Source organism: Podarcis gaigeae (genome assembly GCF_964106915.1).
Source record: "Podarcis gaigeae genome assembly, chromosome: 7".
Classification (NCBI taxonomy): domain Eukaryota; kingdom Metazoa; phylum Chordata; class Lepidosauria; order Squamata; family Lacertidae; genus Podarcis; species Podarcis gaigeae.
The window spans coordinates 60,204,080-60,211,066 of record NC_139683.1 but is presented as its reverse complement, the minus strand read 5'-3'; positions in this window follow the sequence as shown (position 1 = coordinate 60,211,066).

The window sequence follows — 6,987 nt, the reverse complement described above, 5'->3', positions numbered from 1 at the left end:
TGTAGGTATAAATGTGTATCATTTCTGTACATGACTGTGTACTGTGCTTGTTGTCATCTCTGATGTTTCTATCAGTCTGTGTTTAACCTGTATATTTTTTTAAGATCTTCTATTGATATAGTACGGGCAGGGGTACCTTTACCTTTACCTTTATTGATATAGTACACATACTTTTTATGTTTTAACACATGTCAAATGTTTATAATGTCTACTCAGAAATAATACTTGATATTTGTAATTCATTTAAGCAGAGGCTTGACAACCATATGTCAGGAGTGCTCTGATGGTGTTTCCTGCTTGGCAGGGGGTTGGACTCGATGGCCCTTGTGGTCTCTTCCAACTCTATGATTCTATGATTCTATGATTTCAAGTGCTCAAAGTCTTCACATAGCCTTACAACAACTCTTTATGGCCAGCACCATTACAGTATTATATTGCAGATTGGGGAAACAGGCAGAAGCTGAGAAAATAACGACATGCCTAAGACCACCTCATCACCTTGTTATTATAGTTCTCTCATTCTGCCCCAAATAGTTCCTGAAGCATTGTTGTTGAATATATAACAGTATCAGCATTCCTTTCTACAAACTGCACAACTAGTTTTGAATAGCAGAATGAGTCAAAAGCCCTTCCCTTTCAATTTCATGACATCCCGTGGGATGGCCTTTGGATTGTGTAAACAAATCTGAAAGCAGAGGTGTGTTCAGATGCTCCTATCATGAGATGCTAAAGTAGTCTTTCTCCAGCATCATAATCGTAGACACTGTACAGGTGTGACCTACAGTGATATGGGATCGGAATAGAGAGAAGGGAGTAAACTATTCTCTGTGCACTGAAGTCAGAAGTCTGATAATATGAATGTGAGTATAGGGGGGAATGCTCAGAATCCTTGATATACTGCATAGTCTTAAATATTTTGCCACCTATGACACTATAGTGTTGCCATAGTTGCCACTGCAATACCAGCCTGATGACATACTCTGAAATTGCAGTGAACACTTGACAGAGCAAGCCTTGTTTGAGTTTATCACTCTGTAACTGCAATGTGAAGTCATGAGTTAGATGCGTAACACAACCACCAGAGATCCAGCATCAGAGATGGAGTTTTGGTTTCAACTCGCATCACCTCAACCACAATTCTGCCTCCGTTATTAAATGCTTCTTATAATTGTAAAGTATTTGTTCCATTGCACTCATGCATCATCCACCTTTGGGTGCATACAGACATACCTTACAGGAGCCAGATTGTTTTATCTGCTGCGGAATAAGCTTGGCTCCTCCCCGGACCATACATCTATGGTTCCAAATGCAGCACAGATCCAGGCAAATTTTAGATTCAAAAAGGAAAACTCAGGTGCCTGGAATCTTAATCTAGTTGAATGTTTATGTTGTCCTTTATGTAAATAAGAAAAAGAGCTAAACCATTTTTTCTTGACATGAAACACCATTCTGTGTAGGGGTGGAGGGTGTAGCTTCAAAATTAAAGGATAACCCTTCAAAACTGCACAACAAGCATTGTGTTAGCAGGAGCCATGTGACATGAGATGCCAATGGTATTGAACCCAATCATATAAAACAACAGAGTCAAAGTATCTGATTCTGGTCCAGCTCTACTTCAGATGGCCTTAGTCTACTTGCCAGTCTCTCAACTGCCTAGTTTATTGTTCAAATGTCTTGGTAGTTTGTTTTTCAGAAGTTTGTTCCTAGAGGGGCCATTTAGAAACAGAAAAGGGAAGGAGGAAGCAAGAGGAGGAAGAAAGGTGTTGGAGGGCAAAAGAAAGAAGACAGAAATGGTAAGAAACAAAAAAGGAATGAAAAAGCAACTTGTTTTGATTTCAATATCTGCCTTCTGGATCCTTGTTATGAAAAGGGAAATAAATTGGTATGTAGTAAAAAGACATTATTTAAAATATAAATAAAAAATATTGGTGGAGGAAGCTCATGTGTATTTACAATAACAAAGATCCCACTCCCACATAAGTGACTGATGGACAAAACTGAGATGCAGTGAAATGTGCCTTAGGTCAGATTGGATGTCACCAGTTGAGTTTTTCCCACAACACTGTACAAAAGAATTATACTCTACTCAAGTACAGAAAATGGTCACATCTTAGCTGGAAGTCTAGGAAAAAATTGAAGGGCAACAACATTGTGAATGTGAGTAGCTTTTTGCTACTCCTTGTAGCACTGTGGAAGAGCAGAGTATCTATCATCTATCTATCATCATCATCATCTATCTATGTAACTGTAGCATATTTTTTCTCTTGGTCATGTGTAGTGTATTTCCATCAACTGTGCTGATGTCATTATGACAGATTGAATAGAACTTAGCAAAAATGGAAGTAGAGAATTCCTTGTATCCAGTCCTTCAGCTATGACAATTTATGTATTCTGCCACAATCTGAGTGTTTTTGCCTAGTTCTGGTGTTTAAATAAAATAAGTCAAGCCACTCGCTTTCCCCCAGTTCTACGGAGAGATCTATGGCACAATCCTATACAATATTAAGTGACCAGAATATGCTATTCCTTTTCTCAGTAGGAGGCCCATACATTCTAAGTGACACTGCTCATTTTATTTAAAATGAAATGCATTTTGTGCATTGGTTTTTATTTTGTTCTGATTCAGTGGTAAGCAGCAGGTTTTCTCAGAGGGAAAGTGGTGGAACATGCAGAAGTGTGGACAAGCCCTAAAACACTGCCATCCTTTGGTGCCACCTACCTGAAATTTTCTATACAGTTCTCCAACCTAAAAAATGTTTGCAAAAATGCAAATATTGGGGAAAGTGTGCATAAAAATGAATATATTAGTGGAAATGACATACAAAAATTGCATTATATTAGGAGACATTGCTTGCAAAAATAATGTCTATTACTTGAAACTGTATTCAAAATTGGGTTTGTTAGGGGCAATTAACATTAAAATGCTGGAGAATTTTCATGAGGATTTTTTAAAAAGAAAATTTGCAAATTGCTGCCCAAATGTGGAGAACCAAATTTAAGATTGGAGAAATGAGAAGTTGATAGACCCTTCCATCCCCAGTTAGAACAAAGGTGAAGGGAAGTTAGAAAACAAATAATGTTTATTTTCATTTATTAACATACTTTGTAGCTCATGCCATCAATATAAATTTATATTTCCTGGGCAGCTAGTAATAAACAAAAGTCCTTTAAAAAAATGCAAGCAAACTAAAAACAACAACAGTTCATTCCAACAGATATTAGGATCAAAGCAATCCAAATTAAAAATGCTAACATTGGCTTTATGTTGACAGTTTCTGTGTGCATCTATCAATTTAAAAAAAACAACCACAATAATTCTTGTATCCCATCATTCCTCCTGGGACCCATGATGCCGTATATGGTGCTCCCCAATATTTTATCCTCACAATATATATGTGAAGTAGGTAAGGCTGAGAGATTATGACTGATCCAATGACTCCTAGCAAGCTTCATGGCTTGGTGGGGATTTGAGCCTTAATCTTGCCAGTTAATGTCCAACACTAACCACCACTCCACACTGGCTAATAAGTCAACCAAGCATTGGCTTCCAGACAGCAGACCATAGGCTTGCCGTGCATCTGGAAAATCCCTGACATGTCCTTGTTTTGGGGTGTCAAAATGGTGGCTGGGGCAGGGCAGGGGGCAAAATGTCAGGGAAAACCTGGTTGTCTGTTTTGGGTTCCCCCAAAAAAGCTCAACAATTTGGGTAGGGTTTTTTTAAAAAGCTGAACACCTGCGGGTGTCAGGAATCTTGCTTTTTGAAATATGGCAACCCTAGCAGACCATTGCCCTATGATCCTTCTGCCCATACTTGCTTTTCTTGTTAAAGTCCCTTGCAACCCATCCTTCTATTTTTGACTGTAGCAGGGAAACAGAAATGAATAGTACCGATGTGTAACCTTAGTGGCAGAACAAAAAAATTCCTTCCAGTAGCACCTTAAAGACCAACTAAGTCAGTTCTTGGTATGAGCTTTCGTGTGCATGCACACTTCTTCAGATACACACTATCTGAAGAAGTGTGCATGCACACGAAAGCTCATACCAAGAACTGACTTAGTTGGTCTTTAAGGTGCTACTGGAAGGAATTTTTTTGTTTTGACTATGGCAGACCAACACGGCTACCTATCTGTAACTTAGTGGCAGACTTCAGAAAGAGAGCTCTCATCAAGGGAAACCAGCAGCAGCTCAAGCTGTGCTCCCCCCCGCCCCTGGCTGGTTGACATTTAATCAAACTGAAAAGGAGGGGGAAAGCCTCTTACCTCCTACCTTGACTGACTTGAGGCTTGATTGTGCAAAATTGAGGAAATCATAGGGAACTGCAGGTGGTCAATGCAACAGAAAATCAGAACCTGCTTAAGCAGATTCACCTGGCAACTTTCAAAATGCTTAGCTATTATGAGCAGCAACACAAGACACTAACTTCCTCCCAAAAGGTAAGCTTTGGCCAGGGGTCCAATTGGTGGAGCACAGGTTTTTCATATAAAAAGAGCCCTGCTGGGTCAAGCCAAAGGCCCTTCTAGCCCAGCCTCCTATTTTCACAGTGGTCAAGCAGATGCCTATGGGAAGTCTACAAGCAGGACTTGTGCTGTCCAGCAACAAGCCTTCAACTTTTAGTAGTTATTTTTAAAAGATCTTGGTTGAAATAGGACTGGGACTTATCTTTATTGAAGACCCTGGAAAGTTTCTGCTGCAAATAACAATGGCCAGGGCAGGCAGGCAGGGGGACAGGTAGGTGTGTAGGAGAGCCAGTGTGGTGTAATGGTTAAGAGCGGTAGTCTCGTAATCTTGGGAACTGGGTTCGCGTCTCCGCTCCTCCACATGCAGCTGCTGGGTGACCTTGGGCCAGTCACACTTATTTGAAGTCTCTCAGCCCCACTCACCTCACAGAGTGTTTGTTGTGGGGGAGGAAGGGAAAGGAGAATGTTAGTCACTTTGAGACTCCTGAAGGGGAGTGAAAGGCGGGATATCAAATCCAAACTCTTCTTCTTCTTCTGTAAAAAAAATGAAGCCAGGAGAAGGATTAACCTTATTCCCCCTGTGTTGTGGTCCAGCTGGGAAATTTTAAAAAAACAGAAGGTGAATATTTAATGTAACTCCAGTCAGACCTCATCAGAGTACTCATCAGGTGGGCTGTTATGTACTAAGCTTGGATAACAATAGGCAGGTAGGATCCTAGAATGCAACAACTGATTGGCTTGCAGGAGAAGACCAATCAGGCTCCAGGAAGGAAGCAGAATCAGCCAATCAGACGGGACTCATTGTGTAAATAATGTATATAAAGGCCTGAGGTTTGGGGGGGAAATGCAATCACTGTTTTACAAGCTGCAATAAAGAGCATAAAATCACTGCAGGACTCCGAGTATATTTCATGGACCAAACTGAATCATCTGTGCTAAGGTCCCACAGTTCTATAGGGAGTTAGCTAAATCTGTGTTTTGCTGTCTTTCCAGGACTTCAAAAACAAAACAAAAGACAGTGAAAACTGAGTGGCTCGTTGAACATCCAGCCAACAATACATGATCGGTGATTTGCATTCCAATTAACAGGTAGTAATAATAATGCTACTTTTCTTCCATGAAGCTCAAGGTGGCATGCATAATTCTCCACCCATCTTATTCTCACCTGTCCCAGTGGTGGTGAACCTATGGCACATGTGCCAGAGGGGGCACTCAGAGCCCTCTCTGTGGGCACACACTCCATCGCCCCAGCACAGAGCTGGCAGAAGGCAAGGATGACACGTTGAGTCCTCAGCTCAACTTGGGCAGCCGGAGTGCCATATGCGCAGGAGCAGAATGCGATGCCCATCGGGGCACCAACTCTCTCCAAAACGAGGGTTGCAGCTATTCTTTGGCCCGAGTTCATCGTGCCCAATTGTGCAAAGGCTTCTGGAGCATATTGTGGCAATTAGTATTTTGCACGAGCGGGTTGTGAAGTAGCACTGGCAATGATTATGGTGGGCCCTCAGTTTCGGATGCAGGGCAATAAAGAGCCGAAATCCCCAAACTGGCCTGTCTGCTGCAGTGCCTTTAAGGCTCCTTTTGATCAGCCACTCAGCGTGGGATGCCCAGACCGAGAAAGCGCCCTCGTGGCCAGAGAGGCGTAAAGGGAAGCTACGGGTGGGGTATTGGTCCCATTTGGATACGTGACCATATCCCCAAGCAGGTGCTCATGTTTTCAGAGGCTGGGTGTGGATCCTGGGACTTGTGCCCGAGTAGAAGTGCCTCGGATGGGTGCAAAATAGAGCCACAACCCCCAAGGCGAGCATTTTCCCTTGGGGAGCCTCCACTGTGGGTGAGGAGGGTGCAGCCCTCTGTGCATGCTCAGAGGTGTGCTGCTGCATTGGTGGGCCACCAAGAGCTCCCAGCAGTCACAGAGGTTTCACATTAATTGTTCAAAAGCATGCCAAATGCAAACTTTTACCTTTCAATAAAAAGTGGGTTGTATCATTGAAAGCTCTGTCATTGTGTTTTTCTTTTAAGACAAAATATGTTAATGTACGAGTTGTTTTTTCTAAACTAAAACCTCAGTGTTCAGGTTAAATTGCCGTGTTGGCACTTTGCAATAAATAAGTGGGCTTTGGGTTGCAGCTTGAGCACTTGGTCTCTAAAAGGTTCGCCATCACGACCTATCCACTTTATCTTCACAACCCTGTGAGTTGGGCTAGGGTGAAAGACAGTGACTGGTCCAAGGCCACCCAAGTGAGCTTCATGGCCAAGTGCAGATCTGAACCCTGGCATCTCAGACCCCATTCCAACACCCTTAACCACTGCAACACATTGGCTCTAGGTCTGCAGACCCGATCAAAAGGCTTTTGGACACATTTGGTCACAATCCAGTGCACCCAGTTATGGAATCGATTTGGTTAAAACTTGCATAAGCCAGTAATGGTTTCTGACCATTCTACATTACACGTTGGCTGTTGTTCCAAGAGGTCAGGGGCCAAATTGCATGTTGAGACTCAATGCTCTTGCTTTCCTTTTAATTACA